The sequence below is a fragment of the Astyanax mexicanus genome, unplaced genomic scaffold, assembly GCF_023375975.1.
Source record: "Astyanax mexicanus isolate ESR-SI-001 unplaced genomic scaffold, AstMex3_surface scaffold_31, whole genome shotgun sequence".
Taxonomy (NCBI): Eukaryota; Metazoa; Chordata; class Actinopteri; order Characiformes; family Acestrorhamphidae; genus Astyanax; species Astyanax mexicanus.
Window position 1 is genome coordinate 152205 of NW_026040041.1, and position 27766 is coordinate 179970.

The window sequence follows — 27766 nt, forward strand, 5'->3', positions numbered from 1 at the left end:
AAGGCCGTGAACATATTCCTGAAAATAAAATAAAAATATATAGATTTTAATTTTAATTAGATTATATATCAAACATAGATTTTCTCCATATTCACTAAATGCTTTGTTAAAGAATACTGTATATAAGTAATACACTGAAAATCGGGAAGGGGGGGGATGTTATGATATGATAAATGAACGAATGTTATGCTGAAGAGTTCAATAAGTAAATCTAACTAGACAATAGTCAAATTAATCAGCAGAATAACCTGATATTGTCTCCTTGCATTAATCAATTTGTTTTTGTTTTTTTTCTGGCAACCTCATGTAGCATTTCCTCCAGTAATTATTAAACAACAATATCAGCATTTATCTTTAACTATGGTCATTACTAACTGTGAAATATAGTGATTTAGATCAGAGAATATTCATGCGTTAGAATGATCCTGTTACGGGAGACGGAGGGATGGAGGAGGAGGGATGGACGTAAGTGCAAATAATATATTTATTTAAACAAACAAGTGTCACGTCTTGGCCTCGTCTCGTGTCTCTGTGTGCATTCCCCACGTGACCTGTGCTCCCCTGTGTCTCCCGTCTCAGTACTTTTCCACATGTGTTTCTAATTTGTAGCTCCGCCCCTCGTTACCTGTTTCCCCAGGTGTTCATTGTTTCATGTTTAGTATAAATAGTACTTGTTAGTCTACGTTTGCTGTCGGTCTTTGCACCTTCCCCCGTTGTTTGTCTTGCCACGTTCGCTATAGTTATTTCCACGTTCTCTAGTTCTTCGTTTTGTATTTATCTCCGTTTATTCCCTGTATATTTCTAGTTTGTTTTCTTGTTTGGTTATCGGTCACGTTATTTCTAGTCACGTTTAGTTCCTGTTTGTTTCTTTGTTTATGTTGTATATATTTACGTATTTATCCCTTGTATATATTTCCTCGCCCTGTTTTGTTATTATCTGTTTCACGTTTTTTCCCTGTTTGTTTATGCACCTATTTATATCCGTTATTCCCCTGTTTGTTTATTTGTTTCTTTGTTATTTAATAAAGTCTGGTCTTACCCGCATTTACGTCCGCCTCCGGTCTGGTTCCCGCGCTACAGAAAGACCGACCTTAATTATGGACGTAGCGGGAAGATTTCTGCCGAGGTCCGGGCCGGCCATCCGCCGCCCCTCTGTCGGGATCCCGGCGCAGGAGAATCCGAGGCCTCGAGGCCGGAGAGGGCCTCGGTCTAGGCGCTCTAAGGGATCCCGAATTCCGGAGGATTTTCTTGGGGGGGGCATAACCGTTGGGGCTATGGGCCTAGCCTCGAACCGCGGGGGAGGCGAGGTGGTCAGAGACGCTGGCGATGAGGACTTTTGGAACTATGTAGCTGCCGCGTCTAGTTCGGAGGACGAAGATTACCCTCCGACGCGAGCCCGCTTGCCGCTTCCTCCGGGGTCAGTTCTGCACCCGGCATTCCGATGTCCACTCGATCTCGTGGAGGAGGCCACCCTCGCCCCGAACCGATCTCCAGCAGTGCCGGTCCTCAAGACGCCGTCTTCTGTCCGCCCGCCTCCCATGGCGCGCTCCGTTTCAGCGGCTCCTCAGCTAGCTTCAGCGGCTAACCTGCTAGCTTTTCCTGCGGCTGCTGCTCCAGCCTTCTATTCGGCGGCGCGGCTAACTCCGTTAGCATCCCCTGCTACCAAGACGCTCTCCTCTCTGGCTGTAACGGCGCTCACCTCTCCGAGGGCTGCAGATCCAGCTTCCACGGCGGCCGCACAGCTGCGCTCCGACACATCCCCTGCGCTGGACTCTACCGGCGGCTCCGCGCTTCCTACTCCAGACTCGTCCGGCAAATCAGCTGATCCAGTCCGGGTTTTCGAGTCACTCGCGGCAGCAGCAGCTCTCCGCTCCAAGGTTTCCATGGTTACGGCGCTACACTCTCCTGCTCGCGCCACCCCGGAGTCTGCATACACTGCGGTGAGTTCAGCTCAAGTCTCTGTGCTTTCTTCAGCAGCCCTCATCTCCACGCAATCTCCTTCAGCCCAAGTCTCCAAGTCTGCTCCTGTGTCTGTGCCAGCGGTGCCTACCGTCCCTGTGTCTGTGCCAGCGGTGCCTACCGTCCCTGTGTCTGTGCCAGCGGTGCCCACCGCTCCTGTGTCTGTGCCAGCGGTGCCCACCGCTCCTGTGTCTGTGCCAGCGGTGCCCACCGCCTATGTTCCTGTGCCAGCGGTGCCCACCGCTCCAGTGTCTGTGCCAGCGGTGCCCACCGCCTATGTTCCTGTGCCAGCGGTGCCCACCGCCAATGTTCCTGTGCCAGCGGTGCCCACCGCCAATGTTCCAATGCCAGCGGTGCCCACCGCCTATGTTCCTGTGCCAGTGGTGCCTATCGCTCCAGCTCCGACGCCAGCCGCACCCGCCGCCGCGCCTGCCCAAGCTGCACCCGCCGCCGCGCCTGCCCAAGCTGCACCCGCCGCCGCGCCTGCCCAAGCTGCACCCGCCGCCGCGCCTGCCCAAGCTGCACCCGCCGCCGCGCCTGCCCAAGCTGCACCAGCCGCCGCGCCTGCCCAAGCTGCACCCGCCGCCGCGCCTGCCCAAGCTGCACCCGCCGCCGCGCCTGTCCAAGCTGCACCTGTCACCACACCCACGCCAGTTCCAGCTCCTAGGACTATGTTTGGCCCTAGGCCCCGTCTACCCAGGTCTGCCCCAAGGGCCCCGGACCTCAGCCCTAGAACTGTGCCCAGGCTGGCCCCACGGACCACACCACAGACTTTAGCCAGTCCTGGGCATCCCCAAGTTTATTTTGTACCCCTGTCGCTCCCTGTTCTGGTTCCTGTGTCAGTCTGTGTTCCTGTTCCTGTCTTGTCTGGTTTCTGTGTACCTGTCCCTGTAACCGTGTTCGTGTCTGTCCCGGTTAATGTTTTTGTCCCTGTTCCCTTGTCCAGTCCAGTCCAGTCACCAGTCATGCCCCATGTCCAGTCTCCGACCCCTGTCCAGTTCCCCGTTCAGTCTCCTGTTCTGCCCCATGTTAAGTCCCCGGTCTCGTCTCTTGTGTTTCCCGGCCTCTCCCCGCCGCCGGCCCCTGGGGTTCGTTTTTACGCGCCTCGGGAGCTGCGCGTTTAGGGAGGGGCTTCTGTCACGTCTTGGCCTCGTCTCGTGTCTCTGTGTGCATTCCCCACGTGACCTGTGCTCCCCTGTGTCTCCCGTCTCAGTACTTTTCCACATGTGTTTCTAATTTGTAGCTCCGCCCCTCGTTACCTGTTTCCCCAGGTGTTCATTGTTTCATGTTTAGTATAAATAGTACTTGTTAGTCTACGTTTGCTGTCGGTCTTTGCACCTTCCCCCGTTGTTTGTCTTGCCACGTTCGCTATAGTTATTTCCACGTTCTCTAGTTCTTCGTTTTGTATTTATCTCCGTTTATTCCCTGTATATTTCTAGTTTGTTTTCTTGTTTGGTTATCGGTCACGTTATTTCTAGTCACGTTTAGTTCCTGTTTGTTTCTTTGTTTATGTTGTATATATTTACGTATTTATCCCTTGTATATATTTCCTCGCCCTGTTTTGTTATTATCTGTTTCACGTTTTTTCCCTGTTTGTTTATGCACCTATTTATATCCGTTATTCCCCTGTTTGTTTATTTGTTTCTTTGTTATTTAATAAAGTCTGGTCTTACCCGCATTTACGTCCGCCTCCGGTCTGGTTCCCGCGCTACAACAAGATAAATCAAAGCAAACAAAACACGGGAAACGCAAAACAACAAGGCTAGGATAATGTCAAACTAAGAAACACAGACTACTAAACTAAGACTAGGATACAACAAGGATACGAACGGACAGCAAGGATACCAGGATACAAAGGAGACAAAAGACAAAAGACTCGACACAGCACGTACAAACAGAGGGGCTTATATACGGGAGGAGAGTGAGAAACACCTGGGCTAGGATGACGAGGGGGCAGGGTTACAAACAAGACACAGGTGAGAACACTGATGGTTAGGGCAGGGCTAAGACGTGACAGATACACAACAGAAACACGTGGCTGTGAACACATGACAGGAAAACAGAGGGGAGGAGCACTAGGGAACAAATGAGGGAGAAACATAACACAGACATGGGCTAAGGTGTAACATAACCCCCCCTCAACGGCGCCACTTCCAGAGGCGCCGAGAGAGAGGGAACAGGGACTGGACCGGGGACACGAACGGAGACTGGACAGAGGACTGGACAGGGAATGGAAACTGGACAGGAGACGTAGACCGGGCAGGGAACTTGACATGGGACGGAGACTGGAATGTAGACTGGGACGGGGACAGGACACATGGCTGAACAGGGGACTGGACAGGAGACAGAGACTGGACAGGGGACCGAACAGGAGACGGAGACTGGACAGGGAACGGAGACTGGGACGGGGACAGGACACACGGCTGAACAGGGGACTGGACAGGAGACAGAGACTGGACAGGGGACCGAACAGGAGACGGAGACTGGACAGGGAACGGAGACTGGGACTGGACAGGGGACAGGACACAGGGCTGGACACGGGGCTGAGACTGGACAGGGGGCTGGACAAAACTGGACAGGGGAACTGGAACCAATACATGGACAGGGACGGACACAAACACAGTGACAGGGACGGGAACAGGAAAACCACCGGGGACAGGAACGGGAACAAACACAGACACGGGGACCAGGACAGGGAGAGACACGGGAACAAACAAAACTTGGGGATGCCCAGGACTGGCTAAAGTCTGTGGGGTAGTTAGAGGGGCCAGCCTGGGCACAGTTCTTGGGCAGAGGTCCGGGGGCCTTGGGGCGGGCCTAGGAGCCCGTGACCTGGGAGCAGGCCTGGGGATAGGCCTGGGGGCATACAAAGTTCTGGGAGTGGGCACAGGGTCAGAGGCGGCCGGAGCTGCAGGCACAGGGTCAGAGGCGGCCGGAGCCGCGGGCACAGGGTCAGAGGCGGCCGGAGCCGCGGGAGCAGGTGCAGGAGCTGGAGCTGTGGCAGCAGGTGCTGGAGCTGGAGCTGTGGCAGCAGGTGCTGGAGCTGGAGCTGTGGCAGCAGGTGCTGGAGCTGGAGCTGTGGCAGCAGGTGCTGGAGCTGGAGCTGTGGCAGCAGGTGCTGGAGCTGGAGCTGTGGCAGCAGGTGCAGGAGCTGGAGCTGTGGCAGCAGGTGCAGGAGCTGGAGCTGTGGCTGTAGCAGCGGGTGCTGCTGGTGCTTGAGCTGAGGCTGTAGCAGCGGGTGCTGCTGGTGCTTGAGCTGGAGCTGAGGCTGTAGCAGCGGGTGCTGCTGGTGCTTGAGCTGGAGCTGAGGCTGTAGCAGCGGGTGCTGCTGGTGCTTGAGCTGGAGCTGAGGCTGTAGCAGCGGGTGCTGCTGGTGCTTGAGCTGGAGCTGAGGCTGTAGCAGCGGGTGCTGCTGGTGCTTGAGCTGGAGCTGAGGCTGTAGCAGCGGGTGCTGCTGGTGCTTGAGCTGAGGCTGCGGGTGCAGCTTGAGCAGGCGCGGCGGGTGCAGCTTGAGCAGGCGCGGCAGGTGCAGCTTGAGCAGGCGCGGCGGGTGCAGCTTGAGCAGGCGCGGCGGGTGCAGCTTGAGCAGGCGCGGCGGGTGCAGCTTGAGCAGGCGCGGCGGGTGCAGCTTGAGCAGGCGCGGCGGGTGCAGCTTGAGCAGGCGCGGCGGGTCTAGGAGCTCGTGACCTGGGAGTAGGCACAGGAGCAGAGGCTGGACCCCCAGGCACATGAACTGGGGTAACAGCGGGCACAGAGTCAGAGGCGGCCGGGGCCGCGGGAACTGGGTCAGAGGCGGCCGGGGCCGCGGGAACTGGGTCAGAGGCGGCCGGGGCCGCGGGAACTGGGTCAGAGGCGGCCGGGGCCGCGGGAACTGGGTCAAAGGCGGCCGGAGCCGCGGGCACAGAGTCAGAGGCGGCCGGAGCCGCGGGCACAGAGTCAGAGGCGGCCAGAGCCGCAGGCAGCGCTGATTCAGAGGCGGCGGGAGCCGCGGGCAGCGCTGGTACAGAGGCGGCGGGAGCCGCGGGCAGCGCTGGTACAGAGGCGGCGGGAGCCGCGGGCAGCGCTGGTACAGAGGCGGCGGGAGCCGCGGGCAGCGCTGGTACAGAGGCGGCGGGAGCCGCGGGCAGCGCTGGTACAGAGGCGGCGGGAGCCGCGGGCAGCGCTGATCCAGAGGCGGCGGGAGCCGCGGGCAGCGCTGGTACAGATGCGGCGGGAGCCGCGGGCAGCGCTGGTACAGAGGCGGCGGGAGCCGCGGGCAGCGCTGATCCAGAGGCGGCGGGAGCCGCGGGCAGCGCTGAAACAGAGGCGGTGGGTCCAGCTGGCGAAGAAGCCGCTTCAGCGGGAGCTGAGAGTGCGGCTGCCGCCAAGATCCGGACAGGAGCCGCAGACTCAGCAGTGGGCGTGGCTGAAAACACCGGACCGGAGCTTGCTTCCGGAGCCGGAGTCGAAGATCTGGAAGTCAGCCGGGCTGGTGAGCTGGAAGCCGGCCGGGCTAGAGAGCTGGAAGCCTGCCGAGCTGGAGTGCTGAAAGTCGGCCGGGCTGGAGAGCTGGAAGCCGGCCGCGCTGGAGTGCTGGAAGTCGGCCGCGCTGGAGTGCTGGAAGTCGGCCGCGCTGGAGAGCTGGAAGCCGGCCGAGCTGGAGAGCTGGAAGCCGGCCGAGCTGGAGTGCTGGAAGTCGGCCGGGCTGGAGAGTGCGGTGGAGCTAACATGCTAGTTAGCTTAGCTGGAGCTGGGCCGACACACTCCACCCCGCGGAGAGGCGCCGGGAGCGGTTCATCCCCCCGAATTAGCTCCGCGAGGAACCGGAGATACTCCAGGTCCGCCTTCCTCGTGGCATTCCACTTTGCTACGTCCATAATAAGGTCGAGTCTTATGTTACGGGAGACGGAGGGATGGAGGAGGAGGGATGGACGTAAGTGCAAATAATATATTTATTTAAACAAACAAGATAAATCAAAGCAAACAAAACACGGGAAACGCAAAACAACAAGGCTAGGATAATGTCAAACTAAGAAACACAGACTACTAAACTAAGACTAGGATACAACAAGGATACGAACGGACAGCAAGGATACCAGGATACAAAGGAGACAAAAGACAAAAGACTCGACACAGCACGTACAAACAGAGGGGCTTATATACGGGAGGAGAGTGAGAAACACCTGGGCTAGGATGACGAGGGGGCAGGGTTACAAACAAGACACAGGTGAGAACACTGATGGTTAGGGCAGGGCTAAGACGTGACAGATACACAACAGAAACACGTGGCTGTGAACACATGACAGGAAAACAGAGGGGAGGAGCACTAGGGAACAAATGAGGGAGAAACATAACACAGACATGGGCTAAGGTGTAACAGATCCAGTCTTAAATCTCATTGATCTTCTGTGGAGAGACATGAAAACTGCTGTTCACAGACCAACACTCTCCATCCAACCTGACTGATCTTCAGCTGATTTATAAAGAAGAACGGAGGAAAAATCTCTAGATAAAGTCTCTAGATGATCAAAGCTAATAGAGACAAACCTAAACCAAAAGACCTGCAGCTGTAACTGCAGTGACAGATGGATCTACTAAGTATTGATATAGGGCTAAATACTTTTGCACATCACACTTATCAGATTCATTTTTTAGTAAAATTTTGAAATCCAGTTTCTCTGATTTAGCTATTTATAGGTTTATGTTTGAGTAAAATGAACATTGTTGTTTTATTCTATAAACTACAGACTACATTTCTCCCAAATTACAAACAAAAGTAAAACATCCATCTTCCTCTTGATTATATTCCAGAGGTTTTCAATTTGGTAAAATCAACTCATAATTTTAAGTGATCTCTAGAGCTGTATCATTTAGAGACACATATTATATCTGGACAGAAATATTTAAATAGTTAATAAATCTTACCTTGAATGTCTCGAGGTTTTCAGTAAAGGTATGTAGAGTTTTCACTGTAGAGTCGAATTTGATCAGGCTGATCACGTGTTGGAAATCATAAGCCATGCATCGATTGGAGAAGCTATCAAACACCTGTTTAATAGCATCAATTCGCGTCATCTGAGAGTCGAAGCACTCCTCATTCATCGAGGAGCTTAAATCAAAGAGGACCTTCAAAAAAATACAATCATGACATTAAATCCACATCTATAATCCACACGAGCATTCCCACAGCTTCAGTCTCTTAACTGTTACAAGTATTTACACCTGAGTGTAATCTAGTTTATGGGCTATTACACTGAATGGGAGCCTTTTTCTTATCATAACTTCTCAAAATTAAACTTATTTTTTATCTTTTTTCAACATTTATACATGTAATTTCCTGAGGACAGAAATGGAACTGATTCGGTGGAATGACCCTGATGTCTTTTGTGTACTGACCAGGGGCGTAGCAGCAAATTCTGGGCCCTGTACACTCTCAATGTCAGTGGGCCCCTGTCCATGCCAGTACACAATGAACGTGGATTTTCATGGGCCCCTCTTTTTACTCGGGCCCTGGGTAGTCAGGTCCACTTTTCCCCCCACTACCACGCCCATGGTACTGACCATAATCTTCTGGTTTGTCTGCTGGTTGTGGTTGATCTCTATCTGTTTAGTTTGTTGGATTGGTTGATGGGTTTGACAGCTTTGCTAGCTTTGTGACTCTGCTAGTCCTGTGAGTTTTGGCTGGGTTTTATTTGTTTCTTAGGGACTTATTTTAGGGATCTATAGCACACCGCTCATTTGCACATTGTAGATAGATAGATAGATAGATAGATAGATAGATAGATAGATAGATAGATAGATAGATAGATAGATAGATAGATAGATAGATAGATAGATAGATAGATAGATAGATAGATAGATAGATAGATAGATAGATAGATAGATAGATAGATAGATAGATAGATAGATAGATAGATAGATACTTTATTTATCCTGAAGGAAATTCAGGCATCCAGCAGCAACAACACAATATAATAAGAAACATACTCAGACAAATCAAAACACAGAAGAATAGAAAATATATAAGACTATAAAAACCTAACTATACAAGGTAAAGATCTATCTGTAAACGGAGCGGTGCAGTAGATGTCGCTAATGGTCATAAATAATTAAATAATTAACAGAGTAAAGTGCAGTGTGCAATGACATAGACAACGAAAGTGACTGATGTGACATAGAAATATAATATAAGTATGCATACGTTAGAAGACAGTTCTAAAAAGAGAATGTGAATATTTGAATACCCAATCATGAGTAAAGTGTACTTTAATGTAAGCGAGGTTGGAGAAGTGTTAATATAAATAATTAAGTGGTTGAATAATGTCCATGTGGTGTGACTCTTAAGCTCCAAGCCTATTTTGACCATTTTCCACCTGAAATTACACTCTAATATTAAATAATTCAGAGTCAATTCTATGAATTAATATCACTTAGAAGCCTTTACACAATTCATTTAAGACAATTTAATTATTTAATTGAACATGTAATGGCCAGAATATGGTAAAAACCAGGAAATCTTTAGACGCTTTTCAGATTTTCTATTTTATTTTTTTATTTTCAGACATAAAATGAACTATTTATATGGATGAAGGGTTTAGGCAGCTCTACATTGTGCTATAATGTGTTTACAATCATCATATAAAATCATAAACTGCTGCCTCTTACTGGTTAGATTTTATTGTGATCTGAAGCAGTAATGGTATTTTCTTTCTCCAAAGGACTGGAAACTTTATAATAATAAAAACTACCACTTTAATAACTCATTTTGCAGTAATAAGGCTGTTTTTGTGTGGTCTTTTTGTGTCTCTTTAACGGAGCGCTTCCTGCACAGTGAGCAGCCTCTGAGATACAGAGTCTCTGTGCCCAAGCAGCCCCCGCCCCTCATTCTAGCTGGCCGCAATCGACCCCTGATTGGCTGACAGACCTCATTTGCATATCCCTACGTCCAGTAGAGTCTGCTGAGTAATCTGACACCGGAAACTCGGCGATGCGTCGAATAAAACGCTTTTAATAAGGAGTTAAAGTTTATATTAATTTATTTCTGCCTGAAATGATTTCAAGCACTGATTGGATATAACTGGGGATTATAGGAGATTAGATTGACGGATTCTCTTACGTGTGGACTCGTTTTGAAGTTAAGAGCGTGGGGGACGCACTGGTGGGGGTTGGAGGGGTGTGTGGTGTGTCCTGAGGTAACCCCTGGACGAACCCCGAGCAGATTTTAACTGTAAACACGCGCTCCGACGCGCTCTTTCAGCTCTAATTCAAAAACCGTACATCCTACAGTAAAACGGAGCACAGTTCCGGAATCCGGAGAGACAGACGGTTCAAATGCTGTATAACCACATGACCACATCCGACCAAATATGGACGTATGAAAAACGAAAATATGAAAGATATGAATCATAACTTTATGAAACTAGGCATATTTCGCCATAAATGTTTATTTTCTGAAAGGAGATACTGCTAAATAGGCTAGATAACTGAAAAGCAGAGATTCTAAGCTTTAAAATGGTATATTGGGTGTCTATATTGAGCCTATAATTGTTCATAACTATTCATAAACACAGCCAGATATGATTTTTCATAAATTTGGCGTGTTGCTCAGTCAGTAGCAGCATCCCGTGCCCGATGGGAGGAGTTAAAGAGTCTGATGGCTCTTAGGATGAAGGATTTTCTGAGTCTGTCTGTTGTGCAGCTCTGTGACAGCAGTCTGCCACTGAACACACTCCTCTGCTTCATGATGGTGGTGTGAAGTGGGTGACTAACAAACTCTTCTCAGCAGAGGAAACTGAGCTGCTGGTTGACGCTGTGAAGGAGCTCCAGCAGCTCATTTACGGGAACAGCAATGTTATTAAGTTGGCTTGGAAAAGCCAACTTATTGTTCTTCGTAATCTTCTTATTTTTATTATTATTAAGTTGGCTTGGAAAAGCCAACTTCTTGTTCTTCGTAATCTTCTTATTATTATTATTATTATTAAGTTGGCTTGGAAAAGCCAACTTACTGTTCTTCGTAATCTTCTTATTATTAAGTTGGCTTGGAAAAGCCAACTTATTGTTCTTCGTAATCTTCTTCTTCTTATTATTATTATTATTATTATTCCGCGCTTTTTTTGTTGTACGCATCTCCTCCTACAGCTTTTGACGTAGAATCACGAAATTTTACAGTATCGTAGTACCTATAGCGGTTCAGGTTGCTTGTGCTTTTTGAAGCGATATATCGTACGGTTTTCGTAAAAACTTCGTAAACGTACGCATTTTTTTCCCATAGGAATGAATGGGGCCAAGTTTTAAACGTCCGTAACCGCCACAATTTTTGAGATACGAACACCAAATTCGGCGAGCTTATAGATCTTATCGAGATCTTTAAATTAATAGGAGGTTGCGAAGTGATACGACGTACGGTTTTCGTACAATTGTCGTACGAAGTTTTCCCATAGAAATGAATGGGGGGCCCAGAGTTCCATCTCACACACGAGCAGCTCTGCGCACGGAACCCCTTCTCTCCCCTGCTCCTCCAGTACTGTGAGTGTATGGAGGAGCTGCTGTATGGAGCAGCTATCAGTCAAAAGTTTGGACACCCCGGCACCCCAGCCAGGTTTTAGCAACCACCTATTAACAGCTTAGCAACCACCTGGAAAACGTTAGCAACTGCCTAGCAACCACTTAGCAACACCTTAGCAACCACCTGGAAAACGTTAGCAACTGCCTAGCAACCACTTAGCAACAACTTAGCAACCACTTTAGAAATTATAGCAACTGCCTAGCAACCACTTAGCAACAACTTAGCAACCACTTTAGAAATTATAGCAACTGCCTAGCAACCAGTTAGCAACCACTTAGCAAACACCTGGAAAACGTTAGCAACTGCCTAGCAACCACTTAGCAACACCTTAACAACCACTAGGAAAACGTTAGCAACCACTTAGCAACCACCTTAGAAACGATAGCAACTGCCTAGCAACCACTTTAGAAATGATAGCAACAGCCTAGCAACCACTTACCAACACCTTAGCAACCATTAGGAAAACGTTAGCAACTGCCTAGCAACCACTTAGCAACCACTTTAGAAATGATAGCAACTGCCTAACAACCACCTAGCAACACCTTAGCAACCACCCCAGATACCATAGCAACACCTTAGCAACCACCTAGCAACCACCTAGCAACACCTTAGCAACCACCCCGGTTACCATAGCAACACCTTAGCAACCACCTAGCAATACCTTAGCAACCACCTAGCAACCACTTAGCAACCACCTAGCAACACCTTAGCAACCACCCCAGATACCATAGCAACACCTTAGCAACCACCTAGCAACACCTTAGCAACCACCTAGCAACACCTTAGCAACCACCCCGGATACCATAGCAACACCTTAGCAACCACCTAGCAACACCGTAGCAACCACCCCAGATACCATAGCAACACCTTAGCAACCGCATAGCAACACCTTAGCAACCACCTAGCAACATCTTAGCAACCACCCCGGATACCATAGCAACACCTTAGCAACCACCTAGCAACCACCTAGAAACACCTTAGCAACCACCCCAGATACCATAGCAACACCTTAGCAACCACTTTAGAAATGATAGCAACTGCCTAGCAACCGCTTAGCAACACCTTAGCAACCACAAGGAAAACGTTAGCAACTGCCTAGCAACCATTAAGCAACAACTTTAGAAATGATGGCAACTGCATAGCAACCACTTAGCAACACCTTAGCAACCACTAGGAAAACGTTAGCAACTGCCTAGCAACCACTTAGCAACCACTTTAGAAATGATAGCAACTGCCTAGCAACCGCTTAGCAACACCTTAGCAACCACTAGGAAAACGTTAGCAACTGCCTAGCAAACACTTTAGAAATCATAGCAACTGCCTAGCAACCACTTAACAACATCTTAGCAACCACCTGGAAAATGTTAGCAACTGCCTAGCAACCACTTAGCAACCATGTGGAATACGTTAGCAACTGCCTAGCAACCAGTTAGCAACACCTTAGCAACCACCTGGAAAACGTTAGCAACTGCCTAGCAACCACTTAGCAACTACTTAGCAACCATGTGGAATACATTGGCAACTGCCTAGCAACCAGTTAGCTACACCTTAGCAACCACCTGGAAAACGTTAGCAACTGCCTAGCAACCACTTAGCAACCACTTTAGAAATGATAGCAACTCTCTAGCAACCACTTAGCAACCATGAGGAATACGTTAGCAACTGCCTAGCAACTACTTTAAAAATAAGAGCAACTGCCTAGCAACCAGTTAGCTACACCTTAGCAACCACCTGGGAAATGTTAGCAACTGCCTAGCAACCATTTAGCAACCACTTTAGAAATGATGGCAACTGCATAGCAACCAGTTAGCAACACCTTAGCAACCACCTGGAAAATGTTAGCAACTGCCTAGCAACCACTTAGCAACCACTTTAGAAATTATAGCAACTGCCTAGCAACCACTTAGCAACCACTTTAGAAATGATAGCAACTACCTAGCAACCGCTTAGCAACACCTTAGCAACCACTAGGAAAACGTTAGCAACAGCCTAGCAACCACTTTAGAAATTATAGCAACTGCCTAGCAACCACTTAACAACATCTTAGCAACCACCTGGAAAATGTTAACAACTGCCTAGCAACCACTTAGCAACAACCTGGAAAAGGTTAGCAACTGCCTAGCAACCACTTAGCAACCACTTTAGAAACGATAGCAACTGCCTAGCAACCACTTAGCAACACCTTAGCAACCACTAAGAAAACGTTAGCAACTGCCTAGCAACCACTTAGCAACCACTTTCGAAATGATAGCAACTGCATAGCAACCGCTTAGCAACACCTTAGCAACCACTAGGAAAACGTTAGCAACTGCCTAGCAACCACTTTAGAAATCATAGCAACTGCCTAGCAACCACTGAACAACATCTTAGCAACCACCTGGAAAATGTTAGCAACTGCCTAGCAACCACTTAGCAACCATGTGTAATACGTTAGCAACTGCCTAGCAACCAGTTAGCAACACCTTAGCAACCACCTGGAAAACGTTAGCAACTGCCTAGCAACCACTTAGCAACCACTTTAGAAATGATAGCAACTCTCTAGCAACCACTTAGCAACCATGAGGAATACGTTAGCAACTGCCTAGCAACTACTTTAAAATTAATAGCAACTGCCTAGCAACCACTTAGCAGCCACTTTCGAAATGATAGCAACTGCATAGCAACCGCTTAGCAACACCTTAGCAACCACTAGGAAAACGTTAGCAACTGCCTAGCAACCACTTTAGAAATCATAGCAACTGCCTAGCAACCACTGAACAACATCTTAGCAACCACCTGGAAAATGTTAGCAACTGCCTAGCAACCACTTAGCAACCATGTGGAATACATTAGAAACTGCCAAGCAACCACTTAGCAACCACTTTAGAAATGATAGCAACTGCCTAGCAACCAGTTAGCTACACTTTAGCCACCACTTGGAAAACGTTAGCAACTGCTTAGCAACCACCTAGCAACCACTTAGCAACCATGTGGAATACGTTAGCAACTGACTAGCAACTGCTTAGCAACACCTAAGCAACCACCTGGAAAACGTTAGCAACTGCCTAGCAAACGCTTAGCAACCACTTTAGAAATGATCACAACTGCCTAGCAACCACTTAGCAACCATTTTAACTTTTCAACGTTATTAACGTACTTTTCCAAGCCAACTTAAAGTTCGTTCACGAACTTTGCCTTTTCTAGTTATTATTATTAAGTTGGCTTGGAAAAGCCAACTTATTGTTCTTCGTAATCTTATTATTAAGTTGGCTTGGAAAAGCCAACTTATTGTTCTTCGTAATCTTATTCTTATTATTATTATTCTATTCGCAAAATTTAATCACTATCTCCTCCTAGGGCTTTTGACGTAGAACCACGAAACTTTGCAGTATCGTAGGACCTATACCCGAATAGGTTGCTTGTGCTTTTTTAAGCGATACATCGTACGGTTTTCGTAAAAACTTCGTAAACGTACGCATTTTTTTCCCATAGGAATGAATGGGGCGAAATTTTAAACGTCCGTAACCGCCACAATTTTTGACATACAAATACAAAAATCGGACGGTCTATAGACCTTACCGCGTTCTTTCCGAAAATTTTAACGTTTCGACGATACGTCGTACGGTTTTCGTACAAATGTCGTACGAAGTTTTCCCATTGAAATGAATGGGGGGCCCAGAGTTCCATCTCACACACGAGCAGCTCTGCGCACGGAACCCCTTCTCTCCCCTGCTCCTCCAGTACTGTGAGTGTATGGAGGAGCTGCTGTATGGAGCAGCTATCAGTCAAAAGTTTGGACACCCCGGCACCCCAGCCAGGGCTTAGCAACCACCTAATAACTGCTTAGCAACCACCTTAGCAACCACCTGGAAAATGTTAGCAACTGCCTAGCAACCACTTAGCAACACCTTAGCAACCACCTGGAAAACGTTAGCAACTGCCTAGCAACCACTTAGCAACTGCCTAGCAACCACTTGGAAAACGTTAGCAACTGCCTAGCAACCACTTAGCAACTGCCTAGCAACCACCTGGAAAACGTTAGCAACTGCCTAGCAACCACCTGGAAAACGTTAGCAACTGCCTAGCAACCACTTAGCAACTGCCTAGCAACCACTTGGAAAACGTTAGCAACTGCCTAGCAACCACTTAGCAACTGCCTAGCAACCACCTGGAATATGTTAGCAACTGCCTAGCAACCACTTAGCAACCACCTGGAAAACGTTAGCAACTGCCTAGCAACCACTGAGCAACCACCTGGAAAACGTTAGCAACTGCCTAGCAACCACTTAGCAACTGCCTAGCAACCACCTGGAAAACGTTAGCAACTGCCTAGCAACCACTTAGCAACCACCTGGAAAACGTTAGCAACTGCCTAGCAACCACTTAGCAACTGCCTAGCAACCACTTGGAAAACGTAAGCAACTGCCTAGCAACCACTTAGCAACTGCCTAGCAACCACCTGGAAAACGTTAGCAACTGCCTAGCAACCACTTAGCAACCACCTGGAAAACGTTAGCAACTGCCTAGCAACCACTTAGCAGCTGCCTAGCAACCACCTGGAATATGTTAGCAACTGCCTAGCAACCACTTAGCAACCACCTGGAAAATGTTAGCAACTGCCTAGCAACCACTTAGCAACTGCCTAGCAACCACTTGGAAAACGTTAGCAACTGCCTCGCAACCACTTAGCAACCACTTTAGAAATGATAGCAACTGCCTAGCAACCACTTAGCAACCACATGGAAAACGTTAGCAACTGCCTAGCAACCGCTTTAGAAATGATAGCAACTGCCTAGCAACCACTTAGCAACACCTTAACAACCACTAGGAAAACGTTAGCAACTGCCTAGCAACCACTTAGCAACCACTTTAGAAATGATAGCAACTGCCTAGCAACCACTTAGCAACCACATGGAAAACATTAGCAACTGCCAAGCAACCACTTTAGAAACGATAGCAACTGCCTAGCAACCACTTAGCAACACCTTAGCAACCACCTGGAAAACGTTAGCAACTGCCTAGCAACCACTTAGCAACACCTTAGCAACCACCTGGAAAACGTTAGCAACTGCCTAGCAACACCGTAGAAACCACCCCAGATACCATAGCAACACCTTAGCAACCGCATAGCAACACCTTAGCAACCACCTAGCAACATCTTAGCAACCACCCCGGATACCATAGCAACACCTTAGCAACCACCTAGCAACCACCTAGAAACACCTTAGCAACCACCCCAGATACCATAGCAACACCTTAGCAACAACCTAGCAACACCCTAGCAACCACCTAGCAACACCTTAGCAACTACCTGGTATATGTTAGCAATTGCCTAGCAACCAGTTAGCAATAGCTTAACAACCACCTGGAAAACATTAGCAACTGCCTAGCAACAGCTTAGCAACCTTTTCAGAAATGATAGCAACTGCCTAGCAACACATTAGCAATCAAAAGTTTAACCAAAAGTTTTACGATTTCAGCATTTAAACAAGTGTTTTTAGATTTCAGTGTTTAATCAAACGTTTTTAGATTTCAGCGTTTAACCAAACGTTTTTAGATTTCAGCGTTTAATCAAACGTTTTTAGATTTCAGCGTTTAACCAAACGTTTTTAGATTTCAGCGTTTAACTAAATGTTTTTAGATTTCAGCGTTTAACCAAACGTTTTTAGATTTCAGCGTTTAATCAAACGTTTTTAGATTTCAGCGTTTAACCAAATGTTTTTAGATTTCAGCGTTTAACCAAATGTTTTTAGATTTCAGCGTTTTTAGCATTTAGCATTTAGCCAAAAGTTAACAGCATGTCAATGACTCTTCACACTCTTCAGACAGAAACAGCTTAGCAACCATTTTAACTTTTTAACGTTATTAGCGTTCTTTTCCAAGCCAACTTAAAGTTCGTTCACGAACTTTACCTTTTCTAGTTATTATTATTATTATTATTATTCCGCGCTCAAAATTTAATCACTATCTCCTCCTAGGGCTTTTGACGTAGAACCACGAAACTTTGCAGTATCGTAGGACCTATACCCGAATAGGTTGCTTGTGCTTTTTTAAGCGATACATCGTACGGTTTTCGTAAAAACTTCGTAAACGTACGCATTTTTTTCCCATAGGAATGAATGGGGCGAAATTTTAAACGTCCGTAACCGCCACAATTTTTGACATACAAATACAAAAATCGGACGGTCTATAGACCTTACCACGTTCTTTCCGAAAATTTTAACGTTTCGACGATACGTCGTACGGTTTTCGTACAAATGTCGTACGAAGTTTTCCCATTGAAATGAATGGGGGGCCCAGAGTTCCATCTCACACACGAGCAGCTCTGCGCACGGAACCCCTTCTCTCCCCTGCTCCTCCAGTACTGTGAGTGTATGGAGGAGCTGCTGTATGGAGCAGCTATCAGTCAAAAGTTTGGACACCCCGGCACCCCAGCCAGGGCTTAGCAACCACCTAATAACTGCTTAGCAACCACCTTAGCAACCACCTGGAAAACGTTAGCAACTGCCTAGCAACCACTTAGCAACACCTTAGCAACCACCTGGAAAACGTTAGCAACTGCCTAGCAACCACTTAGCAACCACCTGGAAAACGTTAGCAACTGCCTAGCAACAACTTAGCAACTGCCTAGCAACCACCTGGAAAATGTTAGCAACTGCCTAGCAACCACTTAGCAACCACCTGGAAAACGTTAGCAACTGCCTAGCAACCACTTAGCAACTGCCTAGCAACCACTTGGAAAACGTTAGCAACTGCCTAGCAACCACTTAGCAACTGCCTAGCAACCACCTGGAAAACGTTAGCAACTGCCTAGCAACCACTAAGCAACCACCTGGAAAACGTTAGCAACTGCCTAGCAACCACTTAGCAACTGCCTAGCAACCACCTGGAAAACGTTAGCAACTGCCTAGCAACCACTAAGCAACCACCTGGAAAACGTTAGCAACTGCCTAGCAACCACTTAGCAACTGCCTAGCAACCACTTGGAAAACGTTAGCAACTGCCTAGCAACCACTTAGCAACTGCCTAGCAACCACCTGGAATACGTTAGCAACTGCCTAGCAACCACTTAGCAACTGCCTAGCAACCACTTGGAAAACGTTAGCAACTGCCTAGCAACCACTTAGCAACTGCCTAGCAACCACCTGGAATACGTTAGCAACTGCCTAGCAACCACTTAGCAACCACCTGGAAAACGTTAGTAACTGCCTAGCAACAACTTAGCAACTGCCTAGCAACCACCTGGAAAATGTTAGCAACTGCCTAGCAACCACTTAGCAACCACCTGGAAAACGTTAGCAACTGCCTAGCAACCACTTAGCAACTGCCTAGCAACCACTTGGAAAACGTTAGCAACTGCCTAGCAACCACTTAGCAACTGCCTAGCAACCACCTGGAAAACGTTAGCAACTGCCTAGCAACCACTTAGCAACCACCTGGAAAACGTTAGCAACTGCCTAGCAACCACTTAGCAACTGCCTAGCAACCACCTGGAATATGTTAGCAACTGCCTAGCAACCACTTAGCAACCACCTGGAAAATGTTAGCAACTGCCTAGCAACCACTTAGCAACTGCCTAGCAACCACTTGGAAAACGTTAGCAACTGCCTAGCAACCACTTAGCAACTGCCTAGCAACCATCTGGAAAACGTTAGCAACTGCCTAGCAACCACTTAGCAACCACCTGGAAAACGTTAGCAACTGCATACCAACCACTTAGCAACCACCTGGAAAACGTTAGCAACTGCCTAGCAACCACTTAGCAACTGCCTAGCAACCACCTGGAATACGTTAGCAACTGCCTAGCAACCACTTAGCAACCACCTGGAAAACGTTAGCAACTGCCTAGCAACCACCTAGCAACTGCCTAGCAACCACCTGGAATATGTTAGCAACTGCCTAGCAACCACTTAGCAACCACCTGGAAAACGTTAGCAACTGCCTAGCAACCACTAAGCAACTGCCTAGCAACCACTTGGAAAACGTTAGCAACTGCCTAGCAACCACTTAGCAACTGCCTAGCAACAACCTGTTATATGTTAGCAATTGCCTAGCAACCAGTTAGCAACAGCTTAGCAACCACCTGTAAAACATTAGCAATTGCCTAGCAACAGCTTAGCAACCTTTTCAGAAATAATAGCAACCGCCTAGCAACACATTAGCAATCAAAAGTTTAACCAAAAGTTTTACGATTTCAGCATTTAAACAAGCGTTTTTAGATTTCAGCGTTTAACCAAACGTTTTTAGATTTCAGCGTTTAATCAAACGTTTTTAGATTTCAGCGTTTAACCAAATGTTTTTAGATTTCAGCGTTTAACCAAACGTTTTTAGATTTCAGCGTTTAATCAAACATTTTTAGATTTCAGCGTTTAACCAAATATTTTTAGATTTCAGCGTTTAACCAAACGTTTTTAGATTTCAGCGTTTAATCAAACATTTTTAGATTTCAGCGTTTAACCAAATGTTTTTAGGTTTCAGCGCTTTTAGCATTTAGCGTTAACAGCAAATCAATGACTCTTCACACTCTTCAGACGGAAAAAGCTTAGCAACCATTTTAACTTTTTAACGTTATTAGCGTTCTTTTCCAAGCCAACTTAAAGTTCGTTCACGAACTTTACCTTTTCTAGTTATTATTATTATTATTATTCCGCGCTCAAAATTTAATCACTATCTCCTCCTAGGGCTTTTGACGTAGAACCACGAAATTTTGCAGTATCGTAGGACCTATACCCGAATAGGTTGCTTGTGCTTTTTTAAGCGATACATCGTACGGTTTTCGTAAAAACTTCGTAAACGTACGCTTTTTTTTCCCATAGGAAATGAATGGGGGACAACTTTGAACGACTGTGTAGGTAACAATTTTTGACATACAAAGACAAAAATCGGACGGTCTATAGAACTTACCGTGTTCTTTCCGAAAATTTTAACGTTTCGACGATACGTTGTACGGTTTTCGTACAAATGTCGTACGAATTTTTCCCATAGAAATGAATGGGGGGCCCAGAGTTCCATCTCACACACGAGCAGCTCTGCGCACGGAACCCCTTCTCTCCCCTGCTCCTCCAGTACTGTGAGTGTATGGAGGAGCTGCTGTATGGAGCAGCTATCAGTCAAAAGTTTGGACACCCCGGCACCCCAGCCAGGGCTTAGCAACCACCTAATAACTGCTTAGCAACCACCTTAGCAACCACCTGGAAAACGTTAGCAACTGCCTAGCAACCACTTAGCAACACCTTAGCAACCACCTGGAAAACGTTAGCAACTGCCTAGCAACCACTGAGCAACCACCTGGAAAACGTTAGCAACTGCCTAGCAACCACTTAGCAACTGCCAAGCAACCACCTGGAATACGTTAGCAACTGCCTAGCAACCACTTAGCAACCACCTGGAAAACGTTAGCAACTGCCTAGCAACAACTTAGCAACTGCCTAGCAACCACCTGGAAAATGTTAGCAACTGCCTAGCAACCACTTAGCAACTGCCTAGCAACCACTTGGAAAACGTTAGCAACTGCCTAGCAACCACTTAGCAACTGCCTAGCAACCACCTGGAAAACGTTAGCAACTGCCTAGCAACCACTTAGCAACCACCTGGAAAACGTTAGCAACTGCCTAGCAACCACTTAGCAACCACCTGGAAAACGTTAGCAACTGCCTAGCAACCACTTAGCAACTGCCTAGCAACCACTTGGAAAACGTTAGCAACTGCCTAGCAACCACTTAGCAACTGCCTAGCAACCACCTGGAAAACGTTAGCAACTGCCTAGCAACCACTTAGCAACCACCTGGAAAACGTTAGCAACTGCCTAGCAACCACTTAGCAACTGCCTAGCAACCACTTGGAAAACGTTAGCAACTGCCTAGCAACCACTTAGCAACTGCCTAGCAACCACCTGGAATACGTTAGCAACTGCCTAGCAACCACTTAGCAACCACCTGGAAAACGTTAGCAACTGCCTAGCAACCACTGAGCAACCACCTGGAAAACGTTAGCAACTGCCTAGCAACCACTTAGCAACTGCCTAGCAACCACCTGGAATACGTTAGCAACTGCCTAGCAACCACTTAGCAACCACCTGGAAAACGTTAGCAACTGCCTAGCAACCACTTAGCAACTGCCTAGCAACCACCTGGAAAACGTTAGCAACTGCCTAGCAACCACTTAGCAACCACCTGGAAAACGTTAGCAACTGCCTAGCAACCACTTAGCAACTGCCTAGCAACCACTTGGAAAACGTTAGCAACTGCCTAGCAACCACTTAGCAATTGCCTAGCAACCACCTGGAAAACGTTAGCAACTGCCTAGCAACCACTTAGCAACCACCTGGAAAACGTTAGCAACTGCCTAGCAACCACTTAGCAGCTGCCTAGCAACCACTTGGAAAACGTTAGCAACTGCCTAGCAACCACTTAGCAACTGCCTAGCAACCACCTGGAAAACGTTAGCAACTGCCTAGCAACCACTTAGCAACCACCTGGAAAACGTTAGCAACTGCCTAGCAACCACTTAGCAACCACTTTAGAAACGAAAGCAACTGCCTAGGAACCACTTAGCAACACCTTAACAACCATTGGGAAAACGTTAGCAACTGCCTAGCAACCACTTTAGAAATGATAGCAACTGCCTAGCAACCACTTAGCAACACCTTAACAACCACTAGGAAAACGATAGCAACTGCCTAGCAACCACTTAGCAACCACTTTAGAAATGATAGCAACAACCTAGCAACACCCTAGCAACCACCTAGCAACACCTTAGCAACCACCTGTTATATGTTAGCAATTGCCTAGCAACCAGTTAGCAACAGCTTAGCAACCACCTGGAAAACATTAGCAATTGCCTAGCAACAGCTTAGCAACCTTTTCAGAAATGATAGCAACCGCCTAGCAACACATTAGCAATCAAAAGTTTAACCAAAAGTTTTACGATTTCAGCATTTAAACAAGCGTTTTTAGATTTCAGCGTTTAACCAAACGTTTTTAGATGTCAGCGTTTAATCAAACGTTTTTAGATTTCAGCGTTTAACCAAATGTTTTTAGATTTCATCGTTTAACCAAACGTTTTTAGATTTCAGCGTTTAATCAAACGTTTTTACATTTCAGCGTTTAATCAAACATTTTTAGATTTCAGCGTTTAACCAAACGTTTTTAGATTTCAGCATTTAATCAAACGTTTTTAGATTTCAGCGTTTAACCAAATGTTTTTTGATTTCAGCGTTTAACCAAACATTTTTAGATTTCAGCGTTTAATCAAACGTTTTAGATTTCAGCGTTTAATCAAACGTTCTTAGATTTGAGCGTTTAATCAAACGTTTTTAGATTTCAGCGTTTAACCAAATGTTTTTAGATTTCAGCGTTTAACCAAATGTTTTTAGATTTCAGTGTTTTTGGCATTTAGCGTTTAGCCAAAAGTTAACAGCATATCAACGACTCTTCACACTCTTCAGACAGAAACAGCTTAGCAACCATTTTAACTTTTTAACGTTATTAGTGTTCTTTTCCAAGCCAACTTAAAGTTCGTTCACGAACTTTGCCTTTTCTAGTTATTATTATTATTCTTCCTCACTTTTGTTAAACGCTACTCCTCCTAGGGCTTTTAACGTAGAATCACGAAACTTTCAGGGATCGTGGGACCTATAGTGAATTACGTTGCTTGTGCTTTTTGGAGCGATATATCGTACGGTTTTCGTAAAAACTTCGTAAACGTACGCCCTTTTTTCCATAGACAATGAACTAGAAGATTTTTGAACGGCTGTGAACGTCAGAATTTTTGAGATATGAAGACGAAATTCGGATGGTCTATAGAACTTAGTGAGTTCTTTCCGAAAATATGCTTTACGAAACGATACGTCGTACGGATTTCGTACAAATGTCGTACGAAGTTTTCCCATAGAAATGAATGGGGGGCCCAGAGTTCCATCTCACACACGAGCAGCTCTGCGCACGGAACCCCTTCTCTCCCCTGCTCCTCCAGTACTGTGAGTGTATGGAGGAGCTGCTGTATGGAGCAGCTATCAGTCAAAAGTTTGGACACCCCGGCACCCCAGCCAGGGTTTAGCAACCACCTATTAACTGCTTAGCAACCACCTGGAAAACGTTAGCAACTGCCTAGCAACCACTTAGCAACCACTTTAGAAATTATAGCAACTGCCTAGCAACCAGTTAGCAACACCTTAGCAACCACCTGGAAAACGTTAGCAACTGCCTAGCAACCACTTAGCAACACCTTAGCAACCACCTGGAAAACGTTAGCAACTGCCTAGCAACCACTTAGCAACCACTTTAGAAATTATAGCAACTGCCTAGCAACCAGTTAGCAACACCTTAGCAACCACCTGGAAAACATTAGAAACAGCCTAGCAACAGCTTAGCAACCACTTTAGAAACGATAGCAACTGCCTAGCAACCACTTAGCAACACCTTAGCAACCACTAGGAAAACGTTAGCAACTGCCTAGCAACCACTTAGCAACCACTTTAGAAATTATAGCAACTGCCTAGCAACCAGTTAGCAACACCTTAGCAACCACCTGGAAAACGTTAGCAACTGCCTAGCAACCACTTAGCAACACCTTAGCAACCACCTGGAAAACGTTAGCAACTGCCTAGCAACCACTTAGCAACCACTTTAGAAATGATAGCAACTGCCTAGCAACCAGTTAGCAACACCTTAGCAACCACCAGGAAAACGTTAGAAACAGCCTAGCAACAGCTTAGCAACCACTTTAGAAACGATAGCAACTGCCTAGCAACCACTTAGCAACACCTTAGCAACCACTAGGAAAACGTTAGCAACTGCCTAGCAACCACTTAGCAACTGCCTAGCAACCACCTGGAAAACGTTAGCAACTGCCTAGCAACCACTTAGCAACCACCTGGAAAACGTTAGCAACTGCCTAGCAACCACTTAGCAACTGCCTAGCAACCACTTGGAAAACGTTAGCAACTGCCTAGCAACCACTTAGCAACTGCCTAGCAACCACCTGGAATACGTTAGCAACTGCCTAGCAACCACTTAGCAACCACCTGGAAAACGTTAGCAACTGCCTAGCAACCACTGAGCAACCACCTGGAAAACGTTAGCAACTGCCTAGCAACCACTTAGCAACTGCCTAGCAACCACCTGGAATACGTTAGCAACTGCCTAGCAACCACTTAGCAACCACCTGGAAAACGTTAGCAACTGCCTAGCAACAACTTAGCAACTGCCTAGCAACCACCTGGAAAACGTTAGCAACTGCCTAGCAACCACTTAGCAACCACCTGGAAAACGTTAGCAACTGCCTAGCAACCACTTAGCAACTGCCTAGCAACCACTTGGAAAACGTTAGCAACTGCCTAGCAACCACTTAGCAACTGCCTAGCAACCACCTGGAAAACGTTAGCAACTGCCTAGCAACCACTTAGCAACCACCTGGAAAACGTTAGCAACTGCCTAGCAACCACTTAGCAGCTGCCTAGCAACCACCTGGAATATGTTAGCAACTACCTAGTAACCACTTAGCAACCACCTGGAAAATGTTAGCAACTGCCTAGCAACCACTTAGCAACTGCCTAGCAACCACTTGGAAAACGTTAGCAACTGCCTAGCAACCACTTAGCAACTGCCTAGCAACCACCTGGAAAACGTTAGCAACTGCCTGGCAACCACTTAGCAACCACCTGGAAAACGTTAGCAACTGCCTAGCAACCACTTAGCAACCACTTTAGAAATGAAAGCAACTGCCTAGCAACCACTTAGCAACACCTTAACAACCATTGGGAAAACGTTAGCAACTGCCTAGCAACCACTTTAGAAATGATAGCAACTGCCTAGCAACCACTTAGCAACACCTTAACAACCACTAGGAAAACGATAGCAACTGCCTAGCAACCACTTAGCAACCACTTTAGAAATGATATCAACTGCCTAGCAACCACTTAGCAACACCTTAACAACCACTAGGAAAACGATAGCAACTGCCTAGCAACCACTTAGCAACCACTTTAGAAATGATAGCAACAACCTAGCAACACCCTAGCAACCACCTAGCAACACCTTAGCAACCACCTGTTATATGTTAGCAATTGCCTAGCAACCAGTTAGCAACAGCTTAGCAACCACCTGGAAAACATTAGCAATTGCCTAGCAACAGCTTAGCAACCTTTTCAGAAATGATAGCAACCGCCTAGCAACACATTAGCAATCAAAAGTTTAACCAAAAGTTTTACGATTTCAGCATTTAAACAAGCGTTTTTAGATTTCAGCGTTTAACCAAACGTTTTTAGATGTCAGCGTTTAATCAAACGTTTTTAGATTTCAGCGTTTAACCAAATGTTTGTAGATTTCATCGTTTAACCAAACGTTTTTAGATTTCAGCGTTTTTAGCATTTAGCGTTAACAGCATATCAATGACTCTTCACACTCTTCAGACAGAAAAAGCTTAGCAACCATTTTAACTTTTTAACGTTATTAGCGTTCTTTTCCAAGCCAACTTAAAGTTCGTTCACGAACTTTACCTTTTCTAGTTATTATTATTATTATTCCGCGCTCAAATTTCTATACGCATCTCCTCCTAGGGCTTTTGACGTAGAATCACGAAATTTTGCAGTATCGTAGGACCTATACCCGATTAGGTTGCTTGTGCTTTTTTAAGCGATACATCGTACGGTTTTCGTAAAAACTTCGTAAACGTACGCTTTTTTTTCCCATAGGAAATGAATGGGGGACAACTTTGAACGTTTGTGTAGGTAACAATTTTTGACATACAAAGACAAAAATCGGACGGTCTATAGAACTTACCGCGTTCTTTCCGAAAATTTTAACGTTTCGACAATACGTCGTACGGTTTTCGTACAAATGTCGTACGAAGTTTTCCCATAGAAATGAATGGGGGGCCCAGAGTTCCATCTCACACACGAGCAGCTCTGCGCACGGAACCCCTTCTCTCCCCTGCTCCTCCAGTACTGTGAGTGTATGGAGGAGCTGCTGTATGGAGCAGCTATCAGTCAAAAGTTTGGACACCCCGGCACCCCAGCCAGGGCTTAGCAACCACCTAATAACTGCTTAGCAACCACCTTAGCAACCACCTGGAAAACGTTAGCAACTGCCTAGCAACCACTTAGCAACACCTTAGCAACCACCTGGAAAACGTTAGCAACTGCCTAGCAACCACTTAGCAACTGCCTAGCAACCACTTGGAAAACGTTAGCAACTGCCTAGCAACCACTTAGCAACTGCCTAGCAACCACCTGGAATACGTTAGCAACTGCCTAGCAACCACTTAGCAACCACCTGGAAAACGTTAGCAACTGCCTAGCAACCACTGAGCAACCACCTGGAAAACGTTAGCAACTGCCTAGCAACCACTTAGCAACTGCCTAGCAACCACCTGGAATACGTTAGCAACTGCCTAGCAACCACTTAGCAACCACCTGGAAAACGTTAGCAACTGCCTAGCAACCACTTAGCAACTGCCTAGCAACCACTTGGAAAACGTTAGCAACTGCCTAGCAACCACTTAGCAACTGCCTAGCAACCACCTGGAAAACGTTAGCAACTGCCTAGCAACCACTTAGCAACCACCTGGAAAACGTTAGCAACTGCCTAGCAACCACTTAGCAACTGCCTAGCAACCACCTGGAAAACGTTAGCAACTGCCTAGCAACCACTTAGCAACCACCTGGAAAACGTTAGCAACTGCCTAGCAACCACTTAGCAACTGCCTAGCAACCACTTGGAAAATGTTAGCAACTGCCTAGCAACCACTTAGCAACTGCCTAGCAACCACCTGGAATAGGTTAGCAACTGCCTAGCAACCACTTAGCAACCACCTGGAAAACGTTAGCAACTGCCTAGCAACCACTTAGCAACCACCTGGAAAACGTTAGCAACTGCCAAGCAACCACTTAGCAACTGCCTAGCAACCACCTGGAATACGTTAGCAACTGCCTAGCAACCACTTAGCAACCACCTGGAAAACGTTAGCAACAGCCTAGCAACAACTTAGCAACTGCCTAGCAACCACCTGGAAAACGTTAGCAAATGCCTAGCAACCACTTAGCAACCACCTGGAAAACGTTAGCAACTGCCTAGCAACCACTTAGCAACTGCCTAGCAACCACTTGGAAAACGTTAGCAACTGCCTAGCAACCACTTAGCAACTGCCTAGCAACCACCTGGAAAACGTTAGCAACTGCCTAGCAACCACTTAGCAGCTGCCTAGCAACCACCTGGAATATGTTAGCAACTACCTAGCAACCACTTAGCAACCACCTGGAAAATGTTAGCAACTGCCTAGCAACCA

General features: G+C 46.8%; 1 long non-coding RNA gene across 1 annotated transcript; it reads right to left on the reverse strand.

Moving 5' to 3' along the window:
- Positions 1–11742: 11742 nt before the first annotated feature.
- LOC125788928 (uncharacterized) lies at positions 11743–27388 on the reverse strand. The gene is made up of 3 exons (XR_007429890.1): positions 27337–27388; positions 27143–27250; positions 11743–11788 (listed from the first exon to the last, which is right to left on the reverse strand). It is a non-coding gene; the product is annotated as an uncharacterized LOC125788928 (long non-coding RNA).
- Between the last annotated feature and the right edge of the window lie 378 nt (positions 27389–27766).